A 13052-nucleotide genomic window follows, 5' to 3' on the forward strand; every position below is an offset into this window, starting at 1 on the left:
GCGGTTTTGCTTTTCGCCTGCACCAGAAAACGGCCGCGGGGGCCGGGAATCGAACCCACGACCGATAACAGAGTGTGTGCCGAGAGGCGGGACACGACCGTACATCACTTTTTATCTACACTGACCACTGGCTGTCCCAGACTGGCCGTTCCAGAGCTATACTAAAGTTTTTTTTTTTCATGCAAAGTGTCTGAAACTGTTCATTGGCGACCATAGTTCGATATGCTTTTACTTGGGGAAAAGGGTTCATGTCGTCAGTCAACACTTGCTAACTAAATATTTTGGATCGGCAAAAGAAAAAAAAAAGCGCTCCGCCTGCCCCGGGTGAGGATCGAACTCACGACCTTCAGATTATGAGACTGACGCGCTGCCTACTGCGCTACCGAGGCGGATGGCCAGCGAGGCTACTGTACAGTATATTAAACCTACGTTTGTGAGGCGGTTGGTTTTATTTTAACTAATGCTAATCTTTTGTCCTTTTCTTATCAATAGCTTTATTTCTTCGCAGACAAGTTGTACAATAAACAGCTTTTCTCGTAACGAAGGCTGAAGGATAAACTTAATTGTACATTTAGAATTTTTCAGAACTGTGATAATTAGAATTCATTGAAGGTGGGGTGAGCGGTTCAAGTCCATTTTCAAATTTATGTTGTCAACTAATTGATTAAAATGGTACAATTATTTTTAACCAGTGAATATAGCTGGATATTTTCAGTTAGAATGCAGTAGAGCGTCAAAAGGAACACTCAATGCCGTTGCTTGTGTTTAAATTTTCGTGCATGTAACAGATTTTACAACGCGTTAAAGAAACGCGCCAAATACCAGCAGCTGGCTGCGGAGTGCATCGCTCCGCTCAAAGTACTCTCGGTGTCTCGCACTAGACATCGCACAACTGCTACGCGAGCGCGCCGCCACTGCCGCCCTGGTTTCCTGCGGGCGCAGGCGGCCGGAAATTCACGCAATGACCCTTCTTTCTATGTTTTATACGAGCTCCATAAATTATCTCCGGTTCAAGGAATCCTCGCAGAAATTTTGGTACACGCAATTTTTCAGACACCCGACTATTTCGCAATTGAAGATTTTCGGCTAGATTCCCTGATTAAGAAGTGAATGGTTTTAATTTAACTAATTTCTTAACTAATCCCCTGCCATTATTATTGGCACTCTGCTGCCGAAAGCCTTTCTAAATGGCCCTGTTCTGCCTTGTAATGATCTGATTTCATCCCTCCGTATGGTTTCCTCTGTTCCTCATTCTCAACCTCGATCGTGGTATCGTTGTTGTTGCCTGTGTACTCAGTATGCTATCTTCTCTTCTACGGCTCTATCCAAGTCGACTAAATCGTTCTCAGTATGTTCTGGGACGTCGTCGACGCTAGTTCGTCCCCTAATCTACATTGTTATCTATCATCTTATCTCCACAAAATAAATCCGACACTTTTTTTTGGGGCCTCCATCTTAATTTGTCTACAGAACCCGGTAAGCCTTTACGGTACACCGAGGGCTAACATCTCTGAAGCAGGACGCGCGCGAGAGAGAGAGAGAGAGAGAGAGAGAGAGAGAGAGAGAGAGAGAGAGAGAGAGAGAGAGAGAGAGAGAGAGAGAGAGAGAGTAATGAATTGGTAAGGGCAGCCAGACTATGCACCCAACTTGCTACGGCTTATCATGGGTGAAGGTGATATAAAAAGTTCACACACACACGCACGCACGCACGCACGCACGCACGCACGCACACACACACACACACACACACACACACACACACACACACACACACACACACACACACACACACACACACACACACACACACACAGCTTTCTGCGGTGTAAAACCAAGAGTAAGAACTTTCTCCATCATGGCAGTTATTAGGGGCGAAGCCCCTTAGGCGCTCGGGCTGTCGTCGTCTCATGTCGTCGTCTCATGTCATCGTGGATGTAGTCACGGTACTAAAACACCGGGACACTCGTTTACGCCTCGCGCTACAACGCCACGTACTAAAAGAACACACCGGAACAATCGTTTTTCAACGCCTCGCGCTAGAACGCTTCGGGCTTCAAGAAAAGCTGTATACCTTCCAACGGTTTCATCTCCCTGGGGGAAAAACGCCAATGCGCCAAGAATACACGCATGCTTAGCCACTCCTCAAGTTTCATATTAGTGGAGATAATACGGGATTTTTTTTTCGTATTTATGACACGTCATACCCCTGTTTCACGAAAATAAGATTTATGGGATTGGGAATGGAGTTTTCGAATTATGTGGCCTGTTCTAAATCTCACAGGCGGAACACTGAATCAAAACCTGCTGCGACGGAAAATAGCAACACCAAAAAAATATGGTAGAAATTTCGTACCATCTGATAACTCCCGAGCGGGCGTTGTCAGATGGTGCGTAAGCTTTCTTTGGAGCGGCTCATCTTTGAACATACACTCGTTACCAGGAGGGACGCGCATACCTACGGGGCCGCTCCACGCCCCCCGTTAGCTTCCCATTCAAGGAGGCATCACACAAACGGACAGCTCAGCCCCACTCTCCGCACAAACATATGGAACGCATTGTTACAGATGTACGGACAGAAAGATTGCGAGGGAAAGAAGCCGACGGATAGTAGCACTAGTAGAACTTTTACTCAGAAAAGAGGGGGGAGGAAGGGGGCAAAAAGTGAGAAGGGTGGCGCCCGACGTCAGGGGCTCGAGATGCGACAGCGCCCATCTGGTTTCTCGGGCTCAGGCGTGGCTGATCCTCATACCGGGCATTAAAATACATGCCTCTTCAGACCGATACCCGGGCACACACGACACGCGACGCATGGGGGTTTGGCCAAACATGGCTACGTCAACACCATTCTAGATGGATGGTCATCTGCCCCAGGCCAATAGAGAGAGAGAGAGAGAGAGAGAGAGAGAGAGAGAGAGAGAGAGAGAGAGAGAGAGAGAGAGAGAGAGAGAGAGAGAGAGAGAGAGAGAGAGAGAGAGAGAGAGAGAGAGAGAGAGAGAGAGAGAGAGAGAGAGAGAGAACGCCTTTAATGAAAGCTGAAGAGGTCAGCCCCACTAACGGTAGGGCTTGCTACTCCAGATGGGGTGAATACAGTGAGGTGACAGCGAAAAATGGAGAGAGAAAGAAAAGGAAAGAAAGAAAGGGGAGGAAGAGGAGAAATGCACACATACAAATTGTACATGCTCAGAGAGTTCACAGAACCTCTTCTAGCCCTGTTTCCGCAAGAAAAGTAAGCAGTGCTTTTGTACCCAGCACTGTTTCCTCACGATTTCGCCAGGGTCCAAGGAAGTGTGAGAGTTTCAGAGGACATCCGCGCCGTAGTCTCACAAGCGCTTTCGACGCTGTTGCCCGCTGACTGTCATATCGCGAGCAGTGGCTTAAAATGTGCCCGATGTTGTCGGTAGTAGAGCACACTGTACACAATGGCGACTCTACCCAGCCCAGCTTAAACAAGAAGCTTCGCGTGTGTATGCATTAAGTCGCAGCCGGTGTAACACGCCTTCAGTGCGCTTTGGCAGACCCCGTGGATACGGGAAATCGCACTGAGGGTCTATAGCATGAAGAGGCGCATAACTGCTCAGAGGATCCTGCCAAGCCGGCAGCTGGAGTTGCCATCCTAGGTCAATTGCAGCTGCTTTGCTATCCTCGTTTGAAAACGGGATTCCAACGGTGAAGTTGAGGTCGTGAGCTTCTCTGGCAACCACATCGGAGATCTTGTTGCCCGTTATACCAGAATGACCTGGTATCCACTGAAGGAAAATTTCATGTCCTTCGCGCACCGCACTTGAAAATATTTCGTTCGTATCGCAGACAAGTTGATTGCGACAATCAGGCGGCTTATTTAGTAGTTGCAAGGCTGGACGGGAATCGGAAAGAATTACCCACCGCCGAGCGGGTCTTCCGCTTATGTAAAGAAGTGCTGCTCTGACAGCTGCTAGCTCAGTGGCCGTGGAGGATGTTCTGTGGCTGAGCTTATCTTTAATGGACCGTCCGGCTGACGGAATCCATACGCCGATTGCCGAAGACGCCGAAGTCACGGATCCATCCGTGTGCACTTGGATGTGGCCTGGATAACGGGTTTGGATATGCTCCAAGACAAAATATGTCAAGGCAGATGCGGGAATAGACGACTTTTTGCCTATTCCAGGTACAGTGGTGCACACAGCCCATGCCGCGTACAACCACGGGGGAGTAGCAGGCAGCTTGGGTCGGAGGTAATTAGATGGCAGGACGTGCACCACGCGAGATGCAGAAGCGGCAGCCAGTGGATGAGCAAAGCATCGAGAAACATGTCGAAGGCCAGTGCGGAGCAATTCTTGTGAACGTAGAGTGATCGCAGAAAAGCACTTTGCCTCACATAAGGTTCCTATCGTGGAGGTGCATTTTGGAAAGCCCAGGCATGTTCGCAGTGCTCGAGCTTGCAAGCCTTCCAGAACCTTCAAGTTCGTCCTGGACACAGCATGTAAAGCTGGAAGGCTATATCGCAGGAGGCCTACGAAAAGCGCTTTGTACAGTCGCAAGAGTGCTGACACTGAGCAGCCCCAGGTGCTTCCTGTCATCATCCGCAAAACGTGAACGAACGAAAGGAGTCGCTCCTTTAGCCGCCTGATATGGGGAGCCTAGGTCAACGAACGGTCAATTGTAATGCCTAGAAATATGTGATTGCAAACATAGGGTATCTGGACGCCATTTATCTCCAGTGGGTATCGAGATACATCGCGCTTGGTGAATGCCATGGCAGCGCACTTCTCAGGAGACAGAAGCAGCCCGCAGCTGCTGAGGTATTTTTCAATGGCGAACAGAGCCTTCTGCACTTTTGCTCGTATGTGCCTGCGGTTCTTGCCCGAAGCCCAGATGCAGATATCGTCAGCATACACCGAGATGTGAATTCCTTGAGGTAGTACCTTTGTGATGCGGATGAGGCATATACTGAACAGTGTCGGGCTCAGAACACCACCTTGTGGGACACCCTGCGTGATGGCATGTCGTGTCGTGTCACCGTCTTTGGTTGTCATGTAGACATACCGATCCTTTAGGTAATCACCGATCCAGGCTTAATAGACGCACAAGAACCACTAAATAAGCTACGCTTAAGAGTAACGACACTATACTGCCTGGAATATATTCTAGGCACTATAACGACACTGACGCACGGCGGCAGCCATTTTGGTGCCTGACGCCAGGGTGGCCAGGATTATGCGATCCATTGCGGTCGACATTGACGAGCGGAATTGGTCCGGGTGCCGCCTGGCAACCATGACAGATGTGTTTACTTTTCGAGGATTTCGAGACAGCGCGCCGGCGCGACAAGGTCAGGCTCGGTGGCGCTTAACGTATCTTATTCAGTGGCTCTAGGTTACGCTAGAGCCACCGAATAAGCTGCGCCTTTCTAGTGGCTGCAGGTCGCGCTAGGCTACTGTCGTTCTATTCCAACGGGAAGCGAAGCAGGCGTTTTTCACCCTACGGCCGGTTGAAACAGCCCAGTGCCGCACGGCATCGCTACTCTGTCTGGGGCTTAAAAACTCACTCCCAACGTGTCATACAGCCACACTGCGCTCTGAAAATCACTATTTATCGAAGAATGCATGCACGCGGCAACACAGAGGCACCAAAATGTCAGCGCCGATGGGTCGTCCGGGGTAAACAAATGTCACGTGACGCGCTTCGACCAATGGCCCCTGTCGGCGGCATTCAACAATGAGAAACGAGTGCCGATACTCTGAAAACTGATCTAGTGGTTCTAACCTGCACATGGTACATGGCCGCGTTCGGAATATTTTTCCCCGTTTTAGAGCTACCGTTTTAGGACGCAGGGTATGAAATATTGTCCTTGGAGAATAACGATAATCGTGTAGCCGTATGTTCGCTGCATGTCGTTGTATAGGCCGTAAAAAATTGGGGTCAGCGCCTGGTAATTTTTCATTACTCGTACAAATACCATGGATGCCGAGCTGCTCAACATGAGATGAGTAGCAACATGAAGGACTTTCGTGAAATGCCCTTATGAGGGCGTGCAGATTCCAAGTAATTGACGCGAAACGTCCAATGACAAAAAAAATCTTCGCTCATGATTACCTTTCACTCTACATATTTAGGGAATCTGCAATAAACGTGACTATCTGAGTCAGTAACTCCTTGAGCTTTCCCAATTGAGTTTTTTCAACCTACTCTCGAATTCTGTAACGGCCACTCCCAATTTTACAATGCGAGCATGGAAATCATAGTTTTTACCGGAAGCTATTTGTATCATCTGTTTATCGGGACTTTCTGAGCTCTTTGTTGTTGGCATGAGCTTACAGAATGATTTAATCAACCGATAAACTATGCTCAGCTTTTTCGGCCCTAGGATGCTTCTCTCAGGAACCTAGTCGAACTGCGTTAGGTGGTACTTTGCACGCAGCTAGCTTTTACCTTCTTCACTCACTTGTGAACACTCCTGCGTGCGTGCGTGCGTGCGTGCGTGCGTGCGTGTGCGTGCGCGTGCGCGTGCGTGTGCGTGTGTGTGTGCGTGTGCGTGTGCGTGCGCGTGCGTGCGTGCGTGCGTGCGTGCGTGCGCGTGTGTGTGTGTGTGTGTGTGTGTGTGTGTGTGTGTGTGTGTGTGTGTGTGTGTGTGTGTGTGTGTGTGTGTGTGTGTGTGTGTGTGTGTGTGTGTGTGTGTCGCTTCTCCAACTTTTCTGCACATGCCTGGACGCGTTCACCTCCCTCGAATATTAAACGTGATACTAAGCGCAAAGCAAGGTTAGCTAACTGTGCAATGAAATTTTCACAGTTAGCAATCCCTAAAGTTATATAAGATATCCCGAAATGAGGGACATATTGTATACTGGTGAGCACCAAAAAAATCAACAATAAATCGTTTCTGTTTCAGATTAACAAATTATTAGGGCAATGTTCGAATCTTACCCTGAAACTCAAAAGCCGACGACGCCAGCCGCACTTTAGTCCCGCTATGATACCAAATGTTTACGACATCAAAAGTAATATCACAGTCATTGAATGACTCCGGTAATACGTTGGGCTTCGCGAAGCGACGTCTGATGCGTCAGCTCACTCCTTCGTAACCACAACCATATTCACCGCGGCCACAGCCGTCTCATTCTTATCTTCCGGTTATTCATCACCGTCGCCATCGTTACTGGCCATTGTGTGTCCCCTGCAGGACGCCACCTTTGTTATACCGATGACTTCATTTGCTCCTTTCTTGCGCCAGCCCAACATTGTCCTTATCCCATCCCTCCATGTAGTAGACCTTGGCATCCCTCTACGTGTTGTTACGTCCCTATGTAGCCTTATATCTGCCCTTTGATTCACATGTTGTCTGTGCTTGTGCGCCCCATGACATTTCGAGGTCAACTTATTCTCCTAATTTGATGTAGAACGCTTTCGGCGAAGTTTACTGAGTAATCTTAAACTCCTTCTTCAAAGTGATTTTTTCCCATTGGCCTGCAGTGAAGAGAAGAACGGCAGCTGGCTCTGGAAAAACGGGGCGCTGCTTAGCAAACTGTGTTTTCTGCCAGTTGTGCGGGGGACCCTCCAAAGTCCGTAGAGTGAACTCCACAAGCTGCGATTTCAAGCGACAGCCACCACTCTGCCGATCGAGTACTGCCGGCACAATGGCTGCAGGCGTGGACGGCCCTGGGGCTCACTCGGTGTCGCGGAAGCGGCCGCAGGACGGACGTAGCGCGGAAGGGGGCGTTCTCTTTCGGTGCTCGCCCAAGCGGTCACTGCGTGGAGCCCGGTTAAGACCGAGGTCGCGCAAGCGCATGAACTGCTGGGCGCACGAAAACGGGCCTCCCTCAGACGCAGGCCGCAAAGTCATGGCGGCCACTGGTGCCAGCACAACTCAGGTTGTACAGGTAGAAAGCCCGGAATCCTAATTAAATTTTGTCGCAGCAACTTTCTTGGTGTAACTATCGAAAACCATTCACCCCGGGAAGGCCTGCGTCAAAGAGAAAAATGAACAGACGCTACGCAGACGAATACGTGAAGTCTTTCAAAGATCACGTGTCCTATGAGCCACCATGTCCGAAGAAGGGGGGGGTCGTGCAATTGTGGCACTGGCGTCATGATATTAAGCGTTCACTTTGAGGTAGCTGATTCGCCGGTAGGGATCTCACGCATTCCCGTTATTAACTTGTTGCTTCGGTATCATGCTCTACTACCGTATACGTTGAGTATTTGTTCATCTAGTGTAACAAAGAAACTAATTAAAGCGCAACCAAATATATTATCATCATCATCACTAGCCTATTCACTTATTCTATGCCATCAAATATCTAACATAGACCTATATAGGAAAACATCGGCCTAAACTACCAATATAGGCGAATTTTTTTCCCCTACGTTAGTGTCCTTTCAAAGTGTTGTATTCAGTGCAGACACTCCAGCAATACGTCTCTGAGCGTCGTGGTAGATTGCTCATAGCAGAATGACTTCCGTTGCTTCATTATTTCGTATCGGTATTGTCGCAGAAGGCCGAGCGCACTCCGATCGAGAAGCGACGTAATACATTCCATGGGCACCCTGTGGGATAGCATAAGCGATTTGCTTGAAAACGACTCAAATTTTCTCAATTTTACCTTCTGTCACGCACAAGTAGCTCGACGGCGTCTTTACTAAAGAAATTCAAAGCGAATTGGCTACTTAGATTACGAAGATTCCAGCCCTTAGTGTGGCGTATACACTCTAACTTTCCGATGCGTCTGCTTCGCCACAGACAATCGAAATTATTGCTGCGACCAAAAGAGCTAATTCGGCGAATGAAAGCCCAGCATGGGAATTGGGTAAGGAATAAAATGTCTGCGCAGTGTAATCACGCGGACAATGGGGTTCAGTCAAACCGTGCATGTGCTGGGCCACGACGCCCACTGAATTCGTCTGGTTCATCACAATGATTTCTTAGCCCTGTGCGTTCTGGTTATGTTAACGTGGCCACGCGACGGGGCTGGTTTGCTTTATTTGATGAACGATTGCGGGGTTTAACGCGCCGAAGCTACACACCTGCTTATTTTTTGTCGCGCTCTTCTCTCAGAGCTTATCGCATACGTTTACTGCGGCGACTGAAATAGCGATGATACGGCCTCTGAGACTACGCAGAAGACCTGACATATAATCATCTGCACTGTGAAGAATGTCAGAGATGGAAAACTATCTTTGGGAGGGTTTTAATTTGGTGTAAATGTGGGCAAGTTTGTTATCCATATTAGCGCTCTTCACACCCCAGCAGGGCCAAATACAAATCTATTCCTTTATGTGCGCAGGGCAGATCAATTGGATCAGATATTTTTTTACTTCTCATTCAGGGGATTGTTTTATTACCACTCTTCGAAAAGCGTTTCACATGCTCAAAAAGCCTTTTTTTTTTCAAGGACCCTTTAAGAGCAGAAACCGAGGTATTAAGGGTGGTAGAAAAAGTAGCAGCACACTCTAAGGCAATCCCGTGGTTCAGCTTCACTCCAATGCACTATATTGACCAATCCATACCACCGAAAAACCAAATTCGGCGAATGACAGAGGTGATCATACAATTTCACTCAGAAAGGAAGGAGAAAGGTAAAACAAAGGCATGGATGTTAACCAGGCGTAGTTTGGTATCATACACGTGAGAAAGCGAAAAAAAAAAAAAAGAGCTGAAAACCGAATAAGAAGGGGACAGGCAGGGACATAGCGTAAGGAGGTATGCCCAGCGTTAGGACACTATAGATGATGGATTGAGTGAGTTCATAGAGTTCGTCCTGCGCCTGTGGCATCACGCAATCAAAGTGGGGCGTTCTGCATTGCGCTGTGCCACCGCGCAGGTCGCATTTGCGAGGTTAATTGTATGATCGACACTGTCATTCGCCGAATTTGCTTTGTGGGTGGCATGGATTAGTCACCCGAGTGCATTAGGGTGAAGCTGAACCACGGGATTGCCTTACAGTGTAGTAGTAGTAGTGGTTTCAGTAGTAGCAATAGTAGTAGTAGTAGTAGTAGTGGTAGTAAGAGTAGTAGTAATAGTAGTAGTAGTAACAGTAGTAGTGGTAGTAAGAGTAGTAGTAGTAGTAGTAGTAGTAGTAGTAGTAGTAGTAGTAAAAGTAGTGGTGGTGGTAACAGTAGTAATAGTAGTACTAGTAGCAGTAGTGGTGGTTGTGGGGGTGGTGGTAGTAGTAGTAGTAGTAGTAGTAGTAGTAGTAGTAGTAGTAAGAGTAGTAGTAGTAGTAGTAGCACCAGTAGTGGTGGTGGTAGTAGTAGTAGTAATAGTAGTAGTAGTGGTGGTTATAGTAGTAGTAGCAGCAGTAGTAATTGTAGTAGTAATACTACTACTACTACTAGTAGTAGTAGTAGTAGTAGTAGAATCAGTATTTGGGTTGGTAGTAGTATAGTGACAAAAATATTGGTGGAAGTCGATGGAGTGACCCGAAGTCATCATAATAGCAGCATACAGTCTAAAATATTTCCGTGGGACCTTAGTGATCTTTAAATTGCGTCCAAGGGAGCAAAAAAGACAAATAGCGACACTCGCCGTACGATTTCACCCAGATATGCGATGTTCGTTGTGACACCACCCATTACGAAACGTCACGTTTGCATGGCGTAATGTCACAGCGAAATCGCATTTCTCGAGTCAAACTACAAGCTGGTTTCGTGATCGGTCCGCTTTTTTCGTACAGGTGTCATTATCGATGATTGGTTTCTTAGGTTCGTCATATGGAAGCAGACCCACGATCGCAGGTTATTGCAAAGTTTGCTTACGTCGTTCAACCACGAACTCCACGAACGCCAGCATGCTTTTGCAATGTTTATTTAAGCAGTTAACGCCTTCGATGTAACCAATGGTGAAATCTTCAATGACTTGGTGCGCAATTTAAACTGCATATGGAGAGATTAGAGAGCTACTATCAAGACTACTTTCCCAGCCGGTTCGTAGCAACAACTGGCCTATGAGATGGGCCACAGTGGCGCGACGCTATCACGGCATTTTAAAGAAATCCTGTGCCCCGGCATCAATTCGTGTACTCCATCAGAAATACGGCGGCAGCATACCGTCTTAGCTACAGGGCTACCTCACTGGGTAGCAATTTTTTTTCCAGAAATCTTGATGTGAATTTCGATAAAAAGACCCCAAAAATCAAATAAATTGAACGCACAATACACCTTTTACTGCAGTTTCTTCTTCGCCGCTTTGTGCCTCATGGAACCCCGCATGCAATACACAGCGCGGATGACGCTTCTCGCTACAGATGGAATTCAGCGCGAGCTTAATGCTCTTGAATGTCGGCGGCGCCGATTCAAGGCCACCTCGGGCGACGCGGCTGTCTGGGGCACCTGAAAAGGAAACGGGCTAGAGTCGATCATTCGAGTATACCACACGCTTGGCGGACGTGCAGAAGAAGTGCGAGCGGTGATATGCATACCACGCCAGCTTTATTCCCACACCCTTACATGGCTGAGTGTGGTGAAGAGCTCCACGCGCCACCAAAGTTACCGCTGCAACAAGAACAGGACGGGCATGGCACAAGGCGACGCTCGGCGTTCGCGGCGACAACCGCCAAACAACGAAGACAATCAAAGTGCAACGAAGCAAGGCTTTTGGGCAACATAGAGCGGGGTAGTGGGCAGATGCGTAAAGCTGGAAAACGATACAGAGCGGAAGATAAAAAGCACATAAATCTTTGACTTGCTTCGACGAATCTTTAAAAATCAAAACCGGCTGCGTTTTTAACGCGAATGTACCACAAATAAACTCTCCCCGCCATCACTTCCAGTCGTTGCGAAATGTGCGACAATGTAGAGTTAACTAGTCATTTGTGCTAATGTTGACAACGCCTCGTGGTTATGTCGCCGTCCTTTCGTTTTTATACGGCCGGAAATCCTGTACACCCAAGCTTTTTTCTTTTCCCACGCCTGTTTAAAAAAATGTTTCTGGGTACGATCATGGTAATGTTGAGCTCCATCCTGCAGGTACATAGTTTACAGATGGCGTCGCACTGCGGCACTTCAACTCTACGAACTATATACATAGTCTACATGTGCCAACAGTGACAAGTGCTTGCCAAGAGAACTAAGAAAGAAAAACAACGCTTTGAGTGTTTTTTTTTCAATCTGGTGGGATTTGACAGGCGTTCACCTGCTGCCAAAGTCACTAAAGCACGAAAAAGAACCTGGCCTCACCTCACTCTCACATCAACTCACGCACATATACGCTTGAAGCTGGATGTAGGGAATCAACTCCAAGGGGGCGTTTTCAAATGGCTGCATGTGTGCGTGCATGCGTGCGTGTGTGTGCGTGCGCGTGTGTGCGTGCGTGTGTGTGCGTGTGTGTTTAATGTACCTACATTTAGCTCATTGCTCAGCATTTTCTTTAGTTACACATCAACCGATGAGTGCACAACTTGAACATCTGCACGTTCAAAACGTACAGAACCTCAGGCAGACGCGGTACCAAGAAGAGTACGTCATCGCAATTATTACCCCAGGGACACTCCCTACCCGCTCTCACGTTGTGCCAGAAAATGAAAGCACGGCAACGCACCACCAACTGGGCTGCAAACGGCTTGTCTCTTTAAGTGTAAAAACCGCAGTTTCGCTCTCATGCCGCCGCACCAACTCGGTCGCTGATTCATGCTTGCTGCCGCAGCCCACTCGAGGTACGACACAGGAGTACGGTCCCCGGACACAGCGCTTCCGCTGCGAAAAACTATTTCTTTCTAACATTTTGGCGATTTTAGAGGAAAATAGTTGTGAATAGTTCCCGCTAACATGTTTCATTGCGTCACTTGGTAACGCTTGCCTCATCGAGCAGCGCAGGACTACAAGAACAAACGAGTGGACGAAACAAATTTTCGTTTTTCGTCCACTTGCTTCTTGTGTCCTGTGCTACTCGCTTAACCGAATGTGAGCAACCTGCCTCCACAAGTACAGAGATACAGAATTTTATGATGAGGTTTGCCCACCCTTCATTATTTTTTTTCGCTCTAAGGATGATGTTCTAAAAAAGCTAAAATTGGTGTTTCTCGCGCCTACACTGAACCTGTGCTGTGAGGCGCGCCGTGGTGAAGAGCTACGGATTAATTTAG

The 13052-nt window shown here is 48.0% G+C and overlaps 1 non-coding gene across 1 annotated transcript; it reads right to left on the bottom strand.

Annotated features, from left to right (window-relative positions):
• Positions 1 to 316: 316 nt before the first annotated feature.
• Trnam-cau (transfer RNA methionine (anticodon CAU)) lies at positions 317 to 389 on the bottom strand. Its single transcript has one exon. It is a non-coding gene; the product is annotated as a tRNA-Met (tRNA).
• Positions 390 to 13052: the final 12663 nt, after the last annotated feature.

The sequence above is a fragment of the Haemaphysalis longicornis genome, unplaced genomic scaffold (assembly GCF_048455015.1).
Source record: "Haemaphysalis longicornis isolate Haplotype H1 unplaced genomic scaffold, Haemaphysalis longicornis Haplotype H1 scaffold_1, whole genome shotgun sequence".
NCBI lineage: Eukaryota > Metazoa > Arthropoda > Arachnida > Ixodida > Ixodidae > Haemaphysalis > Haemaphysalis longicornis.